The sequence below is a fragment of the Furipterus horrens genome, unplaced genomic scaffold (genome assembly GCF_987537825.1).
Source record: "Furipterus horrens unplaced genomic scaffold, mFurHor1.1.pri manual_scaffold_1, whole genome shotgun sequence".
Taxonomy (NCBI): Eukaryota; Metazoa; Chordata; class Mammalia; order Chiroptera; family Furipteridae; genus Furipterus; species Furipterus horrens.
This window is the reverse complement of record NW_028327171.1, coordinates 52,498,198-52,521,754: the sequence shown is the minus strand read 5'-3', so window position 1 is coordinate 52,521,754 and position 23,557 is coordinate 52,498,198. Positions and strand designations below refer to the sequence as shown.

The following is a 23,557-nucleotide window of genomic DNA, read 5'->3' as shown; positions in this document are numbered from 1 at the left end:
CTAAAGAAACATTTTTACAAAATTCTATTTGATTTAGGTATGTCCTCTACCCCTCAATGCTTCGAAAAGTATTGAATATTGTTTTTCCAGCACTTTCCTTATCTTTGCATGGATATTAATGGCCATGAGTTTCCCCCAAACTGTGAAATTACTTGGTTCTCTAACTTAAAGAGTGAAAATACTAGGGAGGAGAGGAAGAGAGGGGATTTGAAAAATAATTGGGATGAGCTTTCTCAGAGACTTTCATATCCCTGGCTGGTTCTGAGGTTGTTTTGTATACATGGCCATTTTCTTAGCCATTGTGCTCTGAGTCAAACTCTTTTCCCCAGAGCTCTGAAGAAGACCCCGTGTTGCAGACAGGAGAATTGTCTCACTATTTTGTTTTTTATTTTTGTATGTGTCTACATTCATATGTCTATCTAGATAAATAATACTTAAATGTGTATCTGAAGACATAGCTCAAGCACAAAATATTTCCAGAAATGTCCATGTTTATTTGCAAGTGCTTCTCACTCTCACCTTCAACATACATGGACATTTCAAAATTCAGGGGAACAATTGTAAGTCCTCGAGAGGAGTTACCCCATCAGGTCACCTTGAGCAGTTGTTTAGGCACATTTTGCAGGGCCTGTCCAAACATGATTGCTAGAAGCATGACAGGCAAGACATGTCCACTGGAAGGAACACAGTTTGGAGCAGGGGGTGAGTGTCCCTGTGGGAGGGATTTCCTTAGAGAGCATCAAGGGGCTGCCTTACTCCTACAAGGAAGGTACACAAATCCAGAGAGAGGGTGTATGTAAAAGGAATTAAGGTGACTTGGTATATTGGCCTCATCTCCTTCTGATATGTACACCTGAGCTTATGATACACATGTTAGTAGTCATAATTATTAATATGTATAGCACTTAGTTATTTGTCCAGTAATGGCATGGATTTTATCTTGTTTGGCTTCACTGAATCCCCACCCCCGCCAGCTCCGACCCAGACCCATGAAACAGAACGTACTACAAATGGGGTTTTGGAATTTATTTATACATATAAATTATATATATAAATAGCCTGAATGTATCCAAGGAATATCATTTGGGAGCAAGTAAAGGAGAACATTTTCCTTTTTCTTTAATTCAGTTCTGGTGATTAAGGTTTGCTGTGGGTAATTACATTTTAGTTCTCTTTCAGTGCCTCATTGTAACATCTTCTGTAGTAGAGAAGCATGCTGTGGGATGCTGGACCCCAGTTCGAGCCCCCGTCTGGTGCTTGGCATGGAGCCATGTCCCTGATCAGGCATGTGTGTGACCAGGAGCAGAGAATGGAAATAGGTTCCAATGCAAATATTGAGTGTAATGCCAGGTATTAGTCTTGAAAACAGGCATGTTTCTGTTTGAGTGTTTCTCTGTGTGTACAGACTTTGGAAGGCCCCCTGGAAAAGAAAAGAGCTCAGAGGAGAGTCAGTAGCTGTGGCGAGCACTCCCTGGAGGGAATTTGTTGGCCTTCCGGAACGAAGGAAGCAGTCCTAATACCTATTCTGGTCAATAGATGCCGACAGAATTCTGGGCATAAACAGGGCATATTTTAAATGTGTTTTTTAGTTCCCTACTGAAATATCATAATCCTAATATAAAATTAGTTCTTCCAACATTATAATTGTACACTGGCTAGGGTTTCTGATGCATATCATTTGGGCGTCAGTTCCAAGTTTTAATGATTTGTTGTATAATCTGCATGTTTTTAAAGGAACAATTTCCCCCTAAAAGCTCTGTTCTAGTAACTCTTCTGGCATTAAGTAACTGTGCGACTTTGAGAAAGTTGCTTTCATGCTTTAGAACAGAAGTCCTTTCACTCAAGAAAGGAGAGATAAAGAGAAGATGATCTAAGTTCTCATCTAAACAGATGAATCAGTTCAGCATTGTGCTAGCTCACCAAGGCTGCTGTAACAAAATACCAGAGACTGCGCAGCTCAAACAACAGACATTTATTTTCTCACAGCTCTGGAGGTCCAAGGTTAAGATGCCAGCAGGTTTGCTTTCTCCAGAGACCGCTCTCCTTCACTTGCAGGTGGCTTTCTTCTCACTGTGTCCTCACATGGTCTTTTCTGTCAGTGCCCACATTCCTGGTGTCTCTTTGTGTGCCCAACTTTCTGTTCTTATAAGGACACCAGTCAGATTGGAATAGGGCCCATCCTAATGGCCTCATTTTAACTTAACACTTTTTAAAGGCCCCGTCTTCAAATGCAGTCACATTCAGAGATATGGAGGGTTAGGGCTTCAAAATATGAATTTGGGAGAACACAGTTTATCCTTTAGCAAACTTCCGAATTACATTTGGGTATTAGAGGTATATTATGAAGCTATGACTGGGGGTGGGGACAGGGCACCCTTGGGTATCTATAACAGAGGCAAAACAGATAGAGTAAACCCCTTGAAGACATCTGGTTCTTTCCCTGCTTTTCCAGAAACAAGCTCTGAGATTATCCCTGTGTGTTGGTAGAATCAAAATTGGAGTCACAGAATGGTAGCTATTAAGGGGAACTTTGAGTGATGCCCTCATTAATATTAGAGGATTCTGAAGCCCAGGGAGGGGTTGCACTATGTCTATAATGAAGTTTTCTGATTCATAACCCAACTCCATCCACTCAGAAATCAGAGCATATAGCCATACTTTCTAATCTCACTACTGCCTCTCCAACACTCTGAGATACCCCACTAGGAGAGGCGTGACATTTTTCATGCTTCAAGGAGGGAAGGATATAATGCTGTTTCACTGGGAATGGGCTAAGAATGTTCTAAAAATAATGACATCCTCTAATCAAAAGTTTTTGCCTGAGAGAGGGCTTTCTTAAAATTTTTAAAACATTTTCTTGGTCTTCCAAAGAAGGGTAGGTTTTTCACCATGAGCTATAAGCGCAAGGTTAGTAAATCTTCAAATGAGAAGTTTTGTTATATTTAAACAGGTAAAGAACGAAGAAACAGTAGTAAAAGTGACCCATTTTTTTAGTTTAATTACAGAATTAGGACTGGAAGTGATTTTTGATGTCTCAATATTTTTAGACCCAATGGACTGTTAAAGTGTTTTAAGAAATCGCATCAAATTGCCATCTTTTTTCCTAGACTTCATAAGTGACTTGGGAATTAGAGATGTGACCTGGCCCTCTCGCTGGTTTAAGTGGAATAAAATTTGCAATTGTTGTTGTGGGCTTTGAAGAAAATTTTAAAAGGTCGATGAACAAATCAAATAAGAATAATTCTCTCAAATATCTGTACCTGTGTAAGAAAGCAACTGCCTATGTAATCTAACAGACATTTCAGTCTTTCCTTGAAGAGAAATTCTGTGAGCCCCACATTGAATAAACTGGTTGTCCCAGTTTATTTTATGTTGATAAAATAAGTAGCATTTCCTTGCTATGAATACACTAAGGGAAGAAAGACTGCCTGCACATTTCCCAGAGTCTGAATGAAACAGGGACATCTGAGTTGAAGGCTACATTACTTATATAGTGAATTACCTGAATGCAGAAACAGATATCTTTTTTATGTGGCATAAGAATGATTTACGACTTTTATTGTATGTCTGCTATTATTTGTACCACTGACCCACTCCCTACTTCTGGTGAGTTCTTAAATGATTTATTCATTTCACACATATTTAGTTGAGGCTTCTTGTGCTAGGCACTAGGGTTATAGCAGTAAACAGTTACAAAGATTTGTTTCTACTCTCAGGGAGTTTATGTTTTAGTGAGAAAGATAGGCCTTCATAAAATAATTGTACTTTTCGAACTATAACTGCGTGTTTGGATAAATTCTCCAAAGGAAAGGAATGTGGTTGTAGCAGATATGAGAGCAGGTATGAAGGAGCCTGCCCGAGATTGGGAGGCTTCCCCTGAGAACTGATTCTGGGTTGAGAAATGATGGATGAGGGAGACGCTAAATAAGTTGGAAGGTCTGAGAAGTGGTAACAGAAGACCAGGGTCAGGCAGAGGAAACAGCCTGGGCACAGAGGTGACGAAATGGAAAAGCACTGGGCTGGGAATGAGAGTTGGATTTTTGTCTTTTTTGTTTTGTTTTTTGTTTTGTAGCTTTGGGAGGAAATTCACTTCTTTGGGCCTGGTGTCATCATTTGCATAATGAATGGATTTGAATCAGAGGATTTTAGGGACCTCAAAGTCCCCGAACTAGATTCTTTCATTCACATAAATCTCCCGAGCACCTACCAGGTGCCACGTAGTTTCATTGGTCCTGCAAGTCAGAGATGAATGAACTTGAATCCTTGACCACAAGCAGCTTAATCCAGGAGGAGTGACAAACAGATGAGACAAGCAAATGTGGTGCCTTGTTATGAGTGTGTGAGGGTCATGGGAAGACAGATGAGAATGGGAGGAGAAGGACTGTCTGGAGGACTTCATGGAGTAAGAGACCTTTCAGCGGAAGAACAGGATGAAGTTAGACTGGGCAGCCAGGATGGTATGAAAAAAGTGATGGAGGTTAAAAATATTTATTGGAACAACCATGAGTAACACTGCTTCATACTCCTGAAATATTGCAACTTAGTCATGTCCTTCTGAGACTGTGCACGCCGGTCTCCAAGGCCGATTATGGAAAACTTTGCCTTGTGTCTTCTTGCTCCATGGGGCTGGGGTGAGTGGAAGTGGTTGACACGCTTTGGTTTGGTTTCCTGTCTGTCAGAAAATGCCCTTTTCTCAATAGGGTTCTAGTGATTTAATTATTGTTTGTGGGATACTTAGAAGTGCAGCTCAAGGAAGAATTTCTGGTGCAAAACCAAAGGCACATGAGTAAGATGTTTAAAAATGGAAGTGGGAGGTTTTATGTTTTGTTTTGTTTTTGCAGGGAAGAATTTTAGTGGCCTCATCTGCTGCCGTAGTTGAGTCAAACTGTCAGAAAATAGTTGTTATCCACCCGAGAGAGACAAGAAGAGCCTTTTGAGGAGCTACTTTAAAATTACTTTCTGTTTATTCTCTTAAGTATTTGGCTTGAGTAGGAAATAAGAATTTCCTTGCCAAGATGGGGTTGGCATTCCTGAGGTGTTTTAAAAGCTGGCCATGGGATTGGCATGAGAGGAGATAACCCACACAATTTGAGGCAATGTTGCTAGATTGGGCTGTGGTTGCTTAGTCTACACTTAGTCTAAATGTGATGAGAGAGAGAACAAAACAAAAACGACAGGATTGGTTTTAAAATGTTTTCCTGCCTACTTCCAAAGGACTTGAAGGTCTTAAGAAAAAAAGACATAACTATAACATGACCATTAAAATGCAGGACAAAGCCAATACCTCACAAAAAGGTTTATGTAATAACAACTATGTTATTTTATTTTTTTGACCACAGTATAGAACTATTGTTAATATTTTTATTGTTTTGGAGAATTAGTTTTAGGTGAAAACTTCCTGGCAACCTAAGCAGAAAAAGAAATACAGGTGCTCAGCAACCTTTATTAACTGATGAAAAAGGAGACAGGTCAGCCTGTCAGGAGCCATATTCCTTAATATATTGATTACGAAGATTTCTATACTATAAACAATGACTAATATAATTTTTCCATTCTTCAGTAAGTTTTGTAGCCAATGGCAAGCTCTAGGTGGTAAGACAGTTTTGTGGGTTTTAATTTTTTCTTTTTACATTGACCTCCAATAAAATCCTATACTGGGATGCAGGCATTTTTTATATGGGTCCTTAGCTAAGGAAACCAGGTTTTGAGTTTTCTATTATGATTTAGTACAAGGAAAAATATTAGTTTAAGTGAATGGATGTTATCTTGTTTAGATCAGTGTTTTAAAACCCGTGTGTTTATAAGAACTTCCTGGGGCCCTTATTAAATACAGACTCCAATGCCAGCCCATCCCTGACTTACTGAATCAACGTCTAGCAAGGGGCCTGCGTATATATATTTAACAAATGCACCAAGTGATTTCTTAGGCTCAAGTCAGCTCAGGGAACACTGCCACAGATGGTTTTCCATGGCTGTTGTTGGGCTCTGTGGTAGTCCTTTTGAACAGAAATTTTGATAGGAGCCTGAGGCAATAGCGTTAACAGTGAGATGATGACCCCCAGCAGAGTCAGCTTAATTAGCTGGTCTGGAACCATAATTTCGTTTCCCTTTCTCTAATCCTGGTGCTTCAGGATGCTGCCCACCAGGTCCCTCCAGGTGCCTTCTCATCTGTTACATCTTTGACCCTTATAGCATTTGTGTGGTAGACAGAACAAGTATATGGCCATATTTTATCTATTTTAATATGCACATTTTCTCACAGTTTTTCATCTAAATTAGTTTACAATGATGTATAAAGTTGATGACACCTTCTTTGTCTTAGTGATTTATGAAATAATGGTGCCGCCGTATATTCAAAGGTATTAAAGATTTGATGAACTGTGGTTGCTCCTTTTACAGATGAAGCAACTGAGACTAGTATACTGTCTTTGTACTAGTTATTTATAGGGGAATAACAAATTACCCCAAAACTTAGTGGCTTAAAATAACACTAAATATTATCATACAGTGTCTTGGAGCCAGGCATTTTGGTATGACTTGGCTGGGGGATTCTGCCCTGAGGGTTATCTCATGAAGTTGCAGTAGGGTGTTGGCTGGACCTGTAGTCATCTGAAAGTTTGACTGGGGCTGGTGGTTTTATTGACAAGCTAAGTTACTCACATGGCTGGCAAGTTCATGCTGGTGTCAGCGGGAGGGAGGCCTCAGTTCATCCCCATGTGGGCCTCTTCACAAGTTCTTGGAAGTGCCCACAGCATAGTAACTTGCTTCCCCCAGAGCAAATGATCCAAGGGACCAAGGCAGGAATGTCTTCTTTTAAATTTTTATTTTTTAAGTACAGTTGACATTCAACATTATTTTATATCAGTTTCAGGTGTACGGCGTAGTAGTTAGACAATCATATACTTTACAAAATGTTCTCCTTGATATCACCTGCCACCATATATACTTAATACTATATTATTGATACTTTACATCCCCATGACTATTTTTTGACTATAAGATTTGTATTTCTCAATCCCTTCACCTTTTTTACCCATTTCCTCAACACCACTCTCCTCTGGCAACCACCAGTCTGTTTTTGTATCTGTAAGTCTGTTTCTGTTTTGTTTATTCATTTATTTTCCTCTTTAAATTCCACATACACGTGAAATCATATGGTACTTGTTTTTCTCTGTCTGACGTATTTCAATTAGCATAATACCCTCTGGTCCATCCATTCTATCACAAATTTTAAGATTTCATTTTTTGTGGTTGAGTAATATTCCATTGTGTAAAATGTACCACAACTTGTCTACTGATGGGCACTTGGGTTGCTTCCATGTCTTGGCTATTGTAAATATGTTGCAGTGAACATAGGGCTGCATTTATCCTTTTGAATTACTGTTTTGGGTTTCTTCAAATATATACCCAGAAGTGTAATCACTGGGTCATAAAGCAGCTCCATTTTTAATTTTTTGACGAATCTCCATACTGTTTTCCACAGTGGCTGCACCCAGTTTGCATTCCTACTAGCAGTGCACACGGGTTCCCTTTTCTCTACATCCTCTCCAGCACTTATTGTTTGTTGATTTAGTGATGATAGCCATTCTGACAAGTGATATTCCATTGTGGTTTTAACACCAAAAGAACAAACAATCAAATTTAAAAATGGGCAGAGGATCTGAATAGATGCTTCTCCAAAGAGAACATACAGATGGCCCATAGACCTGTGAAAAGATGCTTAACATCACTAATCATTGGAAAAATGCAATGCCTTTTCTGGCCAAACTTCAGAAGCCTCACATATCCACTTCTGTACATTTGATTTGCCACCCAGACCAACCATGACTCAGTGTCCAAAAGGTTTACACAAGAGAGTAAATATCAACGAGGCTTATCTGGGGCTGGCTGTTTCCTTCCCACCACCCCATGCTACCTTGACAGTACAGTTTTGTCTTGAGCTTGGCCATCTCATATGCATACGTCAAGTTCTTTAATTGAGTGAATGAAAGGTCTTTGGGATTTCTATCCCAATCTAACACTTGAAACTTTAATCTACCCACGAATTCCCTGAGTGTCCTGTTAAAGTTGTTGGCAGCCGTCCGTCTCGAGAGACGATGGTGTAGCTTCTTAAGAGTCTATCTGCACCGCCGAGAATGGCTGTGCGGTCCAACTCGGGAGTGACACGGTATCTGTCTCCTCCCGTGTTGAATCGACATCTTGTGATGACGCTGGAGTGTCCTCTCCAGTGAAGCTGAAGCTACAGAGCCTGGGCAGGGTGATATGAAGGGTCTGCTGTTGCCCATGCAGCAGACCCCCCCTCTCTTCGCAGCTGAAGGGTCCAAGGGAAAGACGGAGTCAATACAGCTTGGCTTCAGGTGCGCCGCAGGAGTTGTCGGTGTTGACTACAACGTCAAACCGCCTTAGGGACTCCGGCTCCGGATTTTCTGTCGGGGTTTACTCCCTTAGCCTTTCCCCTGAAGAGGTATGCCGCAAGGCAGCGGAGGTTTTTTGGAGTCAGAGTTTTCCTTCTCTGATGTACCCTGACTGGAAGATCGAACCAGCGACACTTAGCTCGCAGGCCGACGCTCAATCCACTGAGCCAAACCAGCCAGGGGGCCTGTTAAAGTACAGACGCTGATTCAGGAGGTGCAGAATGCAACCTGGGATTCTGCATTCTAACAAGCTCCCCTCTGATGCCTTTGCTTCTGGTCAGCGATCAGCACATTGAGTAGCAAAATGAACAGAGCCAGAGGCCTCCAGCACCACTCTCTGTAGGGCTGCAGTGTAGCCGAGTTCTCTTCCTCAGGGGGTACTTGCCTCCCCCTTTTATTTTGGCAGAGACACAAATGGTTTGGGGGGAAGGAACTAGGGAGACCAGCCTACATCACTAAGTCAGTTAAAGGAAAAAGAGGTTAAAGCAGGGAAGAGTCCTTGTATTATTAGGGAGGCAGCTGCTGCAGCTGGGAGCCTCTTCACAGTGAAGGTCAGATTTCAGACAGCAACAGCTGGGTGCTCAAAATGGTGAGGTAATTAGCTTGCAGGGGGTTGGGGTGGAATGGAACACAGTGCTTAAAATGAAATGTGTCGATGCATTATTCAGAGCTCATTGCCCATCCGTGGATTCCCCAATCCTCCTTTCTTGCCTCTCCTCTTACACACACATACACACACACACACACGCACACACGCACGCACTAGCACTAGCACTCAGAAAAACTCTAAACCCACAATTCCATAAATGCTGCCACACTTGAAGCTGCTTGGCTGAGATCTAGAATGCTGGCCCTGACACTCTGCCTTTCTTCTTAGCTATGGCAAAACTTCCTCCCTATGTCTTTCTATGTTTTCCTACATATCAGTTAAAAGGGACATATTGAACTGGAAGCTCAACAAGAGAGGAACTGTGTCTGTTTTGTTTATTCTCTCTTTCTCTCTGCATTGCACACATATGTATACATTATAAATAAATAGAAGAAAGAATAAACCAACAGAATATGTGGTGAGAAGGGACTCTTGAACCTTGTGAAGTCCAGCTGGAAAGATGGTGGAGCCTCAGCTGTGGGACACAGGGAACTTCATTTGCTTGTTCTAGTGGTTGTTAGGGCCCTTTGGAAGGGGGTCAGATTTAGCTCCTTCCACTTCTTTATCAGCCACCGCAGTCTGTAACTGTAGAAGCTAAAAGTTGCTATTTGCTGAGTACGTACTATGTGCCGGGCATATTACATCACTTACTCTTCCAACAACCTATGAGGAAGGTAATCATCACTTCCACTTTGCGGAGGAGGAAACCAAGTCTGTGAGAGATGAAAGCATTTATACAACTAGTAGGTGGTAGATTTGTAGTCCATCTCAAACAGGCTTTAACCTAAATTTGATATTTACTGTCTACCAAACATGATATTCAGAAAAGGAAGAGAATGACGAGACTGTCAGAGCTGGAAGGAGTCCATGCACTTACTTTGCTTGCCTCTGTCCTTGTGCTGTGGGGGGTACTGAGATGCATTTCATGGCACCTTTGTTTCTGGAAGAGTTGACACATTAATGAGACATTAATAGCAATTACAGTTATTATCCGAGCCTACCCATTGAATATCAACCAATGGGAATGCAAACTAGTACAGCCACTTTGGAAAATAGTGTGGCAGTTTATAAGAAAGTGAAATGCACATCACATGCTTACCAAATGGCACAACTATCGTACTCCTGAATATTTACCTGTGAAAAAAAAGGGAATTTATGTCCACACACAAAGGCCTGTACACAAATGCTTACAATAGTTATTCGCATTAGCAAAAAACTAGAAACAACCCAGTTGGTGTCAGCTGGTGAGTAGAAAAGCAAATTTTGTCACAACAATACAATGGAATACTTCAGAAATAAGTAGCAAGCTATTAATTTGATGAATTTAGTGACATGGATGAATCTTGAAAACATCACACTAAGTGCAAGAAACCAGCCGGGAAAAGCTACAGACTCTCGTTTTTGTGCCCCTCAGGAAATGGAAAAACAATAAGGTCAGAAATCAGATCAGAGAATGCCTGGGGCCTGTGTAGGTGGTTGATGGCAAAGGGGCAAAGTCACATCTCAAAAAACATGACTTTAAAAATAGATCAACAAGTTCAAACCCACCATTTTCCAGGTGGGGACACCAGCCCCAGCTGAGGGAATGACTTGTTACAGCAGCTGTTGAGTCGGGACTACAGGTTTGTTGGCCCCAGCCCTGAGGCAAAAGCGAGCTGAAACCTTGGCCTCCTGCCTTGGTCCACAGCACATTCCAGGTAGGACTGATCCTCAACTTTCCACGCAGCACCGTGGGGGCTTTTTAAAACTTACCCTCTACTGTGCTGCTCATCAAGCTGTTGGCCTGCAATTGGCCAGAAGGGCTCCTAATTAGAAAGTAAAGTAAATTTGCAGTCAGCTAGAATCCAAATAACAGAAAATTCCAGTAGCAAACTTCTCTGTCCATATTCCATTCTCCTTTTTTTTTTTTTTTTTTTGCGAAAGGGGCAAAAAAAAAAAAACCACCAACAGCACAATTAATTTATTCAAAAGTACCCTTCGTAGGGCATCACCACCCAGTCAGTCTAGAAAGAACAAAATGTCCCAGAGGGCGACACCTACATCTTGTCTCAGAGAGCAGGCGAGACTTAGTGAGCCAGACCGGGTTGTAGTTCCCAAATCTTTTACTATCTGACTTCATGTCCTTCAGTAACCACTTAACTTCTCTATAAGATAGTGAAATTCCTGCCTCATAGGGTTTTGTGAGGTTTAAATCAGAGATTGGGAAATAGAGTACTTAGTCCACCTACGATGGACTTCTGCAGTGTGTTGAGCACTGGGCTAGGTGCCTTAGGTTCTTTATCTTAAATCTTAGCACTGGTTTTCCTCCACTGTGGAGGTGATCAGGCCCAGGGTAAGGAAGCTGTCAGCAAGTATACCACTTGGCCAGAACCACTGGGCTACGTGTTGATTTCAGTAAATGGTTATGTCTGAATTGACATCTGTTTGTAAAATAATTGGTTGAGAAGGTTAGAAAGAAGTGCAATTCTCCTTCTTAATTTAAGAGAAAGCCTTGTTTCAATTTTAGTTATTTATTATTTATTATTCTTTGCTTCTAAGAAAAGAATGGGAAAACAAGGGAGGCCAGAATTAGGGCCCCAAGTTGGTGCCAAACACCTGATTCAAGAGAAAGGTGTCCTCCCCACACGCATCTTCACTCAGCCTCTTCTCTCTTTGTCCAGAAAAAAATACCCTAACAGTTCAAGAGACCTTGTGCTACTTAGGGCTCAGCTGACACCACAGAGCCAGGGAGACTTTCTACATGCCCCTCAGTAGGGTGACTCTCTGGGGACATGCTCTGTAATCTCAAACCCTCTGCCTTCTGAGGTTTAGAGGCCAGTTTAACACTGAGTAGGGTTGATTTTATGAAATTTAACCAAGTAAGTTTTCTTCCATTTTCCCTTGAAAATATTTCTTATTCCTTCACATAGCCAATAGAGACCCAAATTTACAAAACACCAACTAGTTTTAACAACATGAAACCTGGCAAATATCAATGGACAAACTTATCGAAAACAATAGAATTGGATTCTATACTAAACACTTCTCGTGCCTGGGCTCAGTTTTGCCTTCCTAGCCATTATCTTCCAGTGTGAAGTGGCCACTTAGACTTACAGATCCTAGTGGATCCTGTCAAGCATTAGGCACTAGTTTATGTCACGGCAGTCATACTCAAAGGGCATAGTTTAGGCTGAAGGCGAGCATGCCAGGTTCCAGTGTAGAGAAAATTAGGTAAACGTTAAAGCTATGTATGGTGGGTGGGGAAGTACACATGGTTGAGGTGCCAGAGATTTCTTTACTGTCCAGGGCAGAATTACTATCCTGTTAAATAGTTTGAAGCCTGAGGATTAAAAAAACTGGAGTCAAGGCTAGAGTTCGAAGTGAGCCTTTCAAGACAGTCTCCCAACACCCAGCCCAGAGCTGTTTCCGGCTGGCTCACACGACGTTCTCTTTGTGTGGGTTATTTAATAAATTCATTTCACAACCTGTAGAGCACAGTAGGTAACAATGCAATTACTGAACCATAGGAACACAGCTGCCAACATCTTGTTGATTCAGAATTGCCCAAACACTTCCATGTGGGGGCGGGGCTGATACAACTTGCTGGTTCAACAGTTGACATTGATAAATTGGAGTTTCATTTCCCCTGCCTGCTGTTGGAGGTGCTAATGAGCATTGAAAGGCTAGAGCAACACAGGAGGGAGATCAGGAGACTCCTGTGTGATCTACATACTAAGTAACAGAGCCTAGACGATGTGGACTTGACACCCTAGGTAATAGGTGGACACATTTGAAAGCACTAACAAAGATGAAATAAAATGAGCATTGTGAATAGTTTAAGTTCTACTTGCAGATTATGTGGGCTGGTATCTTCATTTATTAGAATATTTGCTTTTCCTAATATTCTTTTATATGTTTCCTGAAACATTATTTTATCTGTCATGGGGCACTATGCCAAAATTCCCTTGACTTCTGGAAAATGAGGGGGTTGGACCAGATGATCTTTGAGGTCTCATCCATGCTCCATTTCTTGACACACTTGGCAAGAGAATTTGCCTGCAATGAATTTCATTCACCTCTCCCCTCACACATGTTTATCCAGGCCTCCAATTTTCCCCATTCACTTCCTCGTTCATTCAGTAAGCATTTTGGTTGCTTATTATGTGCCAGTTACTGTGCTAGGAACTAGAAATGAACTAGGGAATAGGCCAGCACACCACCAGACCCTTATTCTCAAGGATTTGTGTTCTAATAGGGAGACAGGTAAGTTAGTAGTGCATCGGGGATATGTGAGGGGGAGCCCTAAAGTCAGAAATAGTCAAGGAAGGTTACTCGGGCGATCTCATATTTTAAGTTGCTCTTGTTAAAATAAGAAGGTGAAGATGGGGAGGAAGAAGTGTTTTGATGGACTTTCCTTTGTGTGCCTCTCAGGACTTTTCTGAGCACCTTTTCTGTATATAGCAGAAAAGGGGGTTATGAGCGTGTGATAAAACATAAGCTGTGCTTGCTGTGGAGAGAAGAAGGAATTATTTTTGGAGAAGGGATGACAAAAGGTTAACACTCTTAAGTGCTGATATTATATATAAAAAGGCTAAATTTTTAAAATGAAAACTTTAACAAGATATAATTTCTTCATTAAGTAGAGCCTGTGGACCTCAATTGAAGTCAGGCATATCTTTACTTTATGAACATCAGCTATTTTAATCAGATCATTAGAACTGAAAAATATTTTAAGTTGTCTATACTTATCATTTCACATGAGGCAACTGAGGCCCAGAAAAGTTAATTGTTCTTTTTCTAGAAATCAGTTTAATGGCAGAGCCAGCTGTAGAATCTCACCCACATCCTCAAGCCACCGTCTTTCAAAGTTCTGCTGAAGATAGGACCTCCTTGAGAACACGTTTCATAGTTCACTCCTTCCCTCTTATTTTCTAATGACCCCCAGCTTTAAACTTTCCCTCATTTAAAAAAATAATTTGAATTTTTTGCCAAAATATTTGAGGTCTGATTACACCTCCCGTCATTCTTCAGTAATGTTTTTCCTTTTTTTAAATCCAGCACATGTGCATTGAACTTTTCCAGTGAGGGCCTTAGGCACTTGGAACTTTGTTCTGGTCCTCAGAGAGCTTGTAGTCTAAGGGAGGAGATAGATAACAGGTCTGAAAGTGAAATCTCAAGTTCTTCCTTTGGACTTTTAAGTCCCTCGGGGATCTGAACCTATTCCTGCTGTCCAGGATTCTCTTGGTAAAGCTGGGTATATTGCCAACACAAGAGATTGCTACTTATATTTACAGAGTTCTCACAGAAACAAATTCCTACTGAAAATATATCAGCATAAAGAGGAGTTCAGTGATTTTTAATGGTCTTTTTGCCACAAAGGTCATAAGGCTGTCTGTGGGTTGTAGAAGTAATTTTATTATGTTTTGGCATAGGGGGCCAATTATTATTTCCAGGATTTTAATAGTTTAATATTTTGTCATCCTTTTAGTCCACTGAGCTGCCTTAACATGGGCTTATATTTTCTCATCCTTTTAATCTGTTAGTTTTATTAAAAAATAAATCGATTTGGATAAAACAGGTTGGCATGAGTACTGGTCTTTTAAAATGAGCCTTTTACATATATGAATGTGCACACAGAAGTCCAGGCCAGCCATGAACAATCTTTTTCCTGTCTGATCAGCTCTTAGTCAGAAGAGGAGACTTGGAGAAATATATTTTGTTAAGCTGTGAGTAGCTATAGTTAGGAATTCTCCAGCAGCAAGTCGTTTTGGAGGTTCTCAGACCTTGATTTACTCAGTGTTTTTAAAGCAAAATGGGGCCATTTTTGTATGGCATTAGTTAAAATTAAACAGCTTCTATCAGGAATGAACAATGGAAGCAGGTTCCCTACTCCCTGTTTTCCTTTGGATTAGTAGTGTTAGGCTTGTTTATGGCACCTGTAATTAGCTTGTGACTTTCTGTAAATAATGCCTCTTGATAGCCACACATTTTAGGGATATGATGGATATATATAGGGCAGGGGAAAAGTAGGTTTACAGTTATTTATAAGGAAAACAATACAGTAATTAATAAATAAGAACATAAGTATAAACTGTGTTGCATGTGCTCACAACTGTAAGCCTATTTTTGTCCCATTCGGTATACTCATATTTGATTGCTTAGAAGCAGATCACATAGTTCCACGTAAAATAACCCCAAAGAATTCGTAGGTTCACAGGTGCCATTATAACTCATTTGGCAGCTCAACTGTAATACCCGTCTTACGAGCTTGTGTTTGGGGAGCAGGAGTCTACACGGGAGGCAGGAAGAGGAAGAGAAGTGAGCACAGTTTTGAAATTAGCAAGTCACCTCCTTGGCACTGCCTGTTGAGGCTGCCCGGTCTCTAACTTCTGCGCTCAGGACCTTCCAGCCGCCCCACCATTGACATCTGGGACTCAGTCCTCTCTGAATGGAGTGACCCATTCCGGCACAGCAGTTGGTCTCCACTGTGGTGGGAATGTCGCAAGCTGATTTGAAGACATTTCTATTAGGGAGTCAATGCTAATTAGAACCTTAACTGCCAAGAAGCAATTTCTGTTTTTGTTTTTAAATTGTGAAAATGAACCTGATGGTAGAATTTCAGGCATAGGAGAGGGAAAAGACAGAAAATTCAGGCCTGAAAATGTCTTGGGGTTCAGTTCTCCTTGTCCGCCCCTTTATTTCCCAGCTTCTTTCATTTCCTGTTTGAAAGTCAGACAGCTGGGTTCAAAGATCAGATCCACAGATTGTGTAACTTTGGGCAAGCATTTAACCTCAGAGCCTCCATTTCTTCACACTATTCGGGGGCATCATAGAGATGAAGGATAATACATAAAATACCCTTGGACCGAAGTAGATGCTTAGTAAATAGATTTTGTTATTAAGAGGCCAGAATGGTTGGACAGTAGTATCAGCAATATTGGAAGGCTGCAGCATCCAACAGAATTTTCTCATAAGTTATATACGTCGTTATTGGAAGGGTGGATAATGTCCGAGTATTCTGTTTTACATAGATTTCTGTGAATGGGAAGCAGGTGTCGAAGCTGCGATGTAGGCACCCGAGGGGTGGTACTTCCAGATGTGTGCAGATGAGGCCAGCTGAGCTGCTCTGAGGAGGGTTGGACCTTTGCAGAGGGCGTGTGGGGCCAGAAGCTGGAGGGGAGCTGCAGACCCAGCCGAGCAGTCACTGAGCCGCGCGTGCTTTCATCAGTAGTCATCCGTCGTCAATCTGAGGCAAGAATCAATACCAGAAGGAGAAGGTGACAGATCATTCATTGCCCGGAGACTGGCCATAAATCCAGTGCCTGTCATTTCCTTTGTAACCACTTTAAAGAAACTTCCACCCATGTCCTTTCCCTGTAACAGCCTCACCTCGGTACTTCCAAAGCCCTTTTGGAGAGATGTGCAATTACCTTTTGTGTTGTTAGGAGTTGCTCCTTCAGGAGAATTAAAGATGTATCCCGTTCCATTCTGCATAAGCTATATCAGCATTCATAACGCCTTCCCTTCCCCGCCTCTCCCCCCAGTCTGTTCTTTAGTACTCATTGAATTTTAGAGAATCACTCCGAAGGGTCTGTTTGGGCATGTGCTTTATACCTATTAGCTCTGACTTAGTACAAACTCACTTTAAAAAAAAAAAATCAAGGATATGTTTATTGATCCTAGAGAGAGAAAGAGAGGTAGAGAGAGAGGAGCATCGATTGGCTGCCCCCTCCCCTCCATACATGCCCCTACTGGAGATTGAACCGGCAACCTAGATGTACGCCCTAATCGAGGACAAAACCGAGCCTTTGGTGTATAGGACAATGCTCCAACCAATTTAGCCTCTGGCCAGGGTTACAAACTCACTCTTAATGTATCTCTGCCTCCTGTCTCTCAATTCAGAAACACATACACTCTTCTTCTGTATAGACTCCCAAGTCAGCAAGAACATTAAAGGCCGTCTGGTCCAAGCACTCCCTTGGTGGTGAGAAATGGCCAGGAGAAGGGAAGCTACGTGACGCCCTCTCAGGGAGCACCAGGGCTGGGCCTGGGTGTCCTGCTTCAAGTTCAGAGCTCCTTTGGGATCCACCGTTTCCCTCCAGGGCATGGGCTGGGCCGCAGAATTGGAGGGTCTGCTCTCCACGCTGCCTGCACTCCTGGAAGCTCCTGAGCTGTCCTGGAATGTTGGGGAAGGGGTAGAGATATTGAAATGAGCTAGGAAAGTCAGAGCAAAGTGAAGCCTTTTTAGACAGCGTTGGAATGATTAGAGCAGGGAGTTGGGGACCTCACAACAGCATTCTGTGGAGAGTAGATCTTTTGTAAGCACTGATTTATTTTTTCACTGAAGGCCAGCCTCAGGCAGAATTGGGAAATAGCCAGCTAGCTATGATGCAGTGATTTCAAACCTTTTTCCCCTTCCCTTTTAAAAGGTAGGACTCTTACTTCAAATGGAAGCATCAAAGGAAGCCCAATATGTAAAACAGATAAAGGTGGCTGAGGGGGCGGTGGGAGGCACACGGTCTCCCTAGCTTCTAACCTGCCCACGCCCTCCCCTGTTACAGGCCCAGGGCAGGCTTGTTTGGAAGCCTGCACTGCAGTGAAAAGCCAGCGTCTGGAACTCAGAGGACCCTGTCTGTGTTAGTTACCTTAGGCACATTCTTTAACCACTGAGCCTGCCTTTCTTTTCATGTAAATTGAGGCTAAACCTTCCAACTGAGTTTTGCATGTAAGTATCTAGATAACAAGTAATGTACTTGGTTCAAAGCAGACACTCTGTAAATGTTTTCCCAGCTCTCTCTCAATCTTTTTTCCTTTCCCCCTTGCCATGCCTTTCCCCCCTTAGATGTCCCCTCCCTCTGCAGGAGCTCAGCCGCCTCTGCTCTAGGGCTCTCCAGACTTGCTGGGCTGTCCAGGAAAATTGTGAGTCACTGATCGTGGAGTCTCTGCCTGGGTCAGCTCGGTCTTTTGCCGGAGCTTTTCTGATTTTCAGTTCGATGAAAGCTGGCTTGAGAAGTTGACATTCAAGGGAATTGCCCGAGGGACTTCACAATCAGCAGTCATTCCTTTCCTCTGACCTGCTGACTGACTTCTGTCCCTGGTTGAGTACTAGTCTAGACATTTATGTAACAGTACAGTGTACACATTCTTTAACATCCTCATGTTCTGTGAAGTTGCCTTCTGAGAACAACAGGGATTGTGGGAAAAAGAAGGTTATGAGCAAGTCGCTTGACAGAAACCCACTTGACTTTATAACCAGGACATTAGCAAAAGCAGCAACAATACTAAAAAATAAAGAAATATCACTCTTAAGGTAGGACCTGACCTTTAAAAAAAGATTAAAGGTGGGTCAATGAAAAAGGTTTTAAAGAAGGGGTACAGTTGTTGAATTTTGGAGACAAGGATAAAATGGACTAAAATCATAATAAATGAGTACACAATAAAAAAATATCCTGCATGTCTATGACAAACCACACGCCAGTCCGAGCCAGGAAGCATGAGCGTCATCGCTCTGCAGGTTGGGTCACTGCATTCTGCTGAGATTGAGTCCATTGGTTTAGTTGCTGTTTGTTTTTGTTGTTGTTGTTGTTGTTGTTGTACTACATATTACCATTCTGGGAAACTTGCATATGAACTGATACTATTTTTATTGTGCTGATAGATTTCCATCATTTGCCAGTTTTGTACAAGCTCGTTCATAGTACAGTGTCTCGTTCTGTATCAGGACAGAGTGTTCGAGATCTCAGTAACCTAACCCCAGACAGGGAACTCAGCAGGACCCAGCTGAGTAAAGCTCCATCCCTGTTCTCAGGATATAATATATCCAATTGTGGGGGGTTAGGAGGCAAAAGATTTTATGATTAGAAGTGGCAGGGTTTTATCAGGCGAGGATGGAGGGCAAAAAGAAGAGAGAGAGAGCAAAGGTTGGGAGCCAGAAAGCACAGCTCATGGTTTGGGGAACAAGCGTAGTTTGGGGGCTCCATGTTGGGGCTGGAACCATTGAGGGCACAAGAGAGCAGGAAGATAAAGGTTGAAATGGGGTTGGCTTCAGAATGCGCTGGGCCTCGGATCCAGGGATGAGGGGGCTGCGCTGGCAAAGGTTGTGAGCAGGTGGGTGGGGGATTAGAGTCACACTTGAAGAAGCTCCTTTGGCAGTTTCTGCTGTGGCTGATGACAGTGGGGAGCAGAGTCCAATTAAGAGGTGTTGCCTGTGCGACACCTCATATCCCTGTGCGAGATATGAGGTCACGAGCTCAACTGTGACAATAACACACAGTGGCAGTGGGGTGTATGGGGAGGGCACAGCACAACAGACATTAAGAGAGACAGAAGCTCTGCATTTATCAACTGATTCGATGGCGTAGGGCTCCAGCAGTACCCGTCTGATGATGACAAATTTACTATTTTTGCTTATGATAGCCAATGGGGAGCTTGGTCTGGGAGTGGTTAGAGCTCACGCTGAGGGCTGGCAGGGCCTCTGGCACACTTGGATTCTGCCATTGGTCTGTCCTGAAATGTGGATGAGGCTGTGACCCCTAGGCTGCGGGGTGATCCAGAGTAAAAGAGGTTGCCCTCGGTTCTGGGAGGGAAGAGCATGTTCCCTCTATTCACAGACCTGCCCACCTGCGCCCCAGCCCCTGATCATGTTCTAGACCACAGCATTTTCAAATTTGGAAGACCTTAGAAATCACCTTATCTCTAAACTGTCTGCTGGATGTAAAAACTATGGCCGCAAAAGGTCCAGTGTGTGCCCATGGTAAGTCAGAGGCGGAACGCAGACTAGAACCTCGGACCATCACTTCTAATCTTTAGGAACTCTCTTACGTACTTTGTATTCGAGGTCTTCAGAGAAAGAGAACCAATGGGACATAAAAGGAAATTTATTATGAGGATCAGATTATGAAATTAGGAAGTCTGAGAAGTCCCCCGATCTGTTGTCTGCAAGCTGGAGTCCCAGGAAAGCCAGCGGTGTCATCTGGTCTGAGTCCAAAGGCCTGCGAGCCAGGGGAGCCGATGGTGTAAGTTCCAGTCTGAGGGAGGGAGAGATTATGAAATGAGATGTCCCAGCTCAAGCAGCGAGGCAGGAAAAAGGGGCAAATTCCTCGTCCTCTGCCGTGTTTTATTCAGGCCCTCAAGGGATTGGACATCACCCTTCTGTACTGTGGAACGGCAGTCTGCTGAGGCCCCCGGTTTCCAATACTAGTCTCATTTGGAAGCACCCTCACAGACACACCCCAGAATACTTGAGCAGAAATCTGGGCACCCCCCTGATGCAGACACATTGACAACTCACATTAACTATCATAGGCTGTTTGGAATTGTTCATCGCAATACTTTGTTCTTGCAGAGCATTTTCTAATTTTTCAGTTTTCATTTACTCATTTCCTCATTTGACCCTCATACAACCTCATTAGAAGACAGATTTCTCCATTTTACAGGTAAGCAAATGGAGGCAGGATAGGTGCGACCTTCCCTGTCACACGATGACTAAATGGAAGATCAGGATGACGGCCTCGGTTTCTCTTTGTGATTCCGTTGTCTTTCCCAGAGCCGAGTTGTCAGTTCTGTGGCTGTGTGAAACCAGTGGTTCCCCAGGGTGGTCCTGGGCCAGAATGGCCTGGGATCTTGTTAGAAATGCTGGTTCTCAGGCCCACTCCAGACCTGCTGAATCAGAACCTTTGGGGACCCAGGCCAGCAATCTGTGTTTTAACAATTTCTCTGAATGATTCTGCATGCTAGTTGGAGAACCACTGTGGTAACAGACAGAATTTATTCACTATCTAGAATTTCACTACGTTTTGCTCACATGTCAAATTTATCAGAGAACAGGAAAGATGGTATCAAGCTAAAATTGGCCATAAAAATCAGTACATCTGCCTTTTCCTCCTGTTTCCCTTCCTCCCCACTATCCCTCTCTTTGCCACTCCTGCCAGCCAGGAGCTTTGCGGTGACCTTCCATTAAAAGTGTTTCCTGTCCTTCACGAAGCTGGGGTTGTCATAAGCTTTCATCCATTCAACCCACCTTTCTTGACACTCACTAAGCATGGGGAACACTGAAATCAAAAGGGGGAAAAACAAGCAGGGGGGGGATGGTTGAAGAATAGATAAATGCTGGATCATTTCTTTAAAAAAAAGGTCACATGGCCAAATTAACAAGATTAAAAATAGTGTTATTAATTGGCCTAGAGAAGTGTGAATGGAATGCTATTTTAAAAACGAAAAATAGTTTTCTCAACATCTGTCAAGTTCCGGAAACTGTATTGAGAGCTTTGTGTACCTATTTCGGTCACATGACAGTGGTAGTATGATCCTCATTTGTAGAAAAATGAGGAAACTAAAGTTTCAAAAACAACAGCTTATCCAAATGTCATCGAGCATAAAAAGTCATGCAGCTAAGTAAGGTTCACATTCAAGCTTTTTTGTATCCTGAATTCCTAATCTCGCCATCACATCATGCACATTATCTCTTGGGCTATCTTCTCCGCATGCCTTTTTCCATTCCAAAGCCATGGTGTTTCTCAGTGGGTGCCTGACACCCGCTGCTTCAGCGAGATTGCTGCAAACAGCATGTGGGCATTTGGGCCTCAGTGACAAGCACCGTTTCTGAAACCCAAATTCATTTCACTTTGAAAGCATATCAGCAAAATCAGGCATGGGTTTAAAATAATATATATATATATATCTCCAGTCTTCAGGCCCTTGTCCTCTCCTTACCTTTTTGGGTAGAGCCTGCTCTTCAACAAATGAAAAGACAAATTCTGAAGACATGACCTTCTACTAAAATCACTGAAAACTGATATGGTTTTGTTGGAAGGTATCTCTCCAAACCACCCCCTCCTCCTGTTTTATTGGAATCATGGAAATTTTCATCTGCAAGTTACTCTCATGACCAGACTTAGGTCTGTGCACAAATGCCAGTTTTGTCACTGGCTTAAAAATGGGATTTTTGCATCTCAAATTCACAACTGCACTTGGATTTGAGTCCTTTAATGACCTTTCTCACAAGTGCCATCTTTTCAAAGAATGCTTGTCATTTAGCCTTTTTCTTACTTAACTATAAAACCTAATCTGACTGAATTTTTGTAGGGACTCTTTTGAATATGGGTGTCTGTATTTTAATCCATCATGTCTTAAATTCTCTTCTAGGACAGGTGATAGCTTTGGAAATGGTACACTTCTATTCAAACTGTGTGATCTTTGGTTTCAAGGACTGAGCTGTAACTGTGCCCATTACCACAGGTTTATTGCTTGATTGCCAGGTCAGCCCCACAGCGAATACTAATCCACATATGTGCTCCCAGGTGAGGGGAGGTGTGTGCCCAGAGCCCTCAAGGATTCGTGGTTGATTATCCAATTGCTTTGTCCAAGCTAAAGATAGAACAGGGGACAAAAATCAGCCATTGTCTGCTGGATGGAGGGAGGTAGAATGTGTTAAAAAATATCTGGAGCAAAAAAATAGATCTTTTTCATTCAACGAAAAATAAAAATAGCTGGGACATTGGGGATATTAATCTGTCTCCTGTTGTGAGGAATGAGAGCTGTCATAGCTTTCCTGAATCTCAATTACTGTTGTATTTCCAGAAGTTCCGCCAAAGTTGTCTTTCCTGATTTGAAGACTAGGTGATCTCACCTCTTGAACATTTTAGAGATTAATTGGACAGGGAATCCCTTCCTCTAATTTGACAGCTTTGCCTTTCTTGAGTCCACACAATTAAACTCTCTGCTTTGAAATCGAGGGAAAGAGCAGATAGTCTCCATTTTTAAAAGCATTTATTCACATTACTGGTTTAATATACATGTTTCCTTGGAGATGGTGCTTCGGTCCTTGGGGGATGAGATACAGGACCTGTATTTTTCACTGACCCCTTTGTTAGAGAACCCTGGTTTAGGCAGGTGGAGTGGAAAGAACTCTGGAGCCAGGGAGGGGGAGTGTCAGGACTTTGCATTCTTTTCCCAGCACCCGGGTCAGGTGCTTTTCCACGTTACCTTTTGGGCTTCAGCAACTTGGTCTGGGCCATGAGAGTTGGAGTACGTAAGCTTGAAAGTCAGTTCTGGCTCCAGTGATCTATTATTTATTCACTTTTTGTGTGGGGCATACACATAGAACTTAAACTTGATTCCCTGGAGTCCACAAGTTACAGAATTAGCAACTGATTCAAACAACATTGTTCAACACTATAAAGTTTAAAAGTTTTAATTCATAATTTCTGGCTACACCACTGAGTTCACATTTTTACCCCCAAACCACTGGTTCTTGATCCATTTTTTTTATCCTCACCCAAGGACATATTCATTGATTTTAGAGAGAGGAGAAAGGAGGGAGAAAGGGAGAGAAACATAGATGTGAGAGAGAAACATTGATTGATTACCTTCCATCTGCAGCCTGACCAGGAATGCAACACACAACCCAAGCATGTGCCCTAACCAGGAATCGAACCTGTGACCTTCTGGTGTGTGGGATGACGCCCAACCAACTGAGCCACACTGGCCAGCGCTCTCAAAATATTACTTTCCCACC

General features: G+C 42.4%; 1 protein-coding gene across 3 annotated transcripts in view; it reads left to right on the top strand.

Annotated features, from left to right (window-relative positions):
• MB21D2 (Mab-21 domain containing 2) overlaps positions 1-23,557 on the top strand; it is a 102,819-nt gene that overhangs the window by 67,153 nt on the left and 12,109 nt on the right. The gene's annotated exons all lie outside the window — the stretch shown is intronic.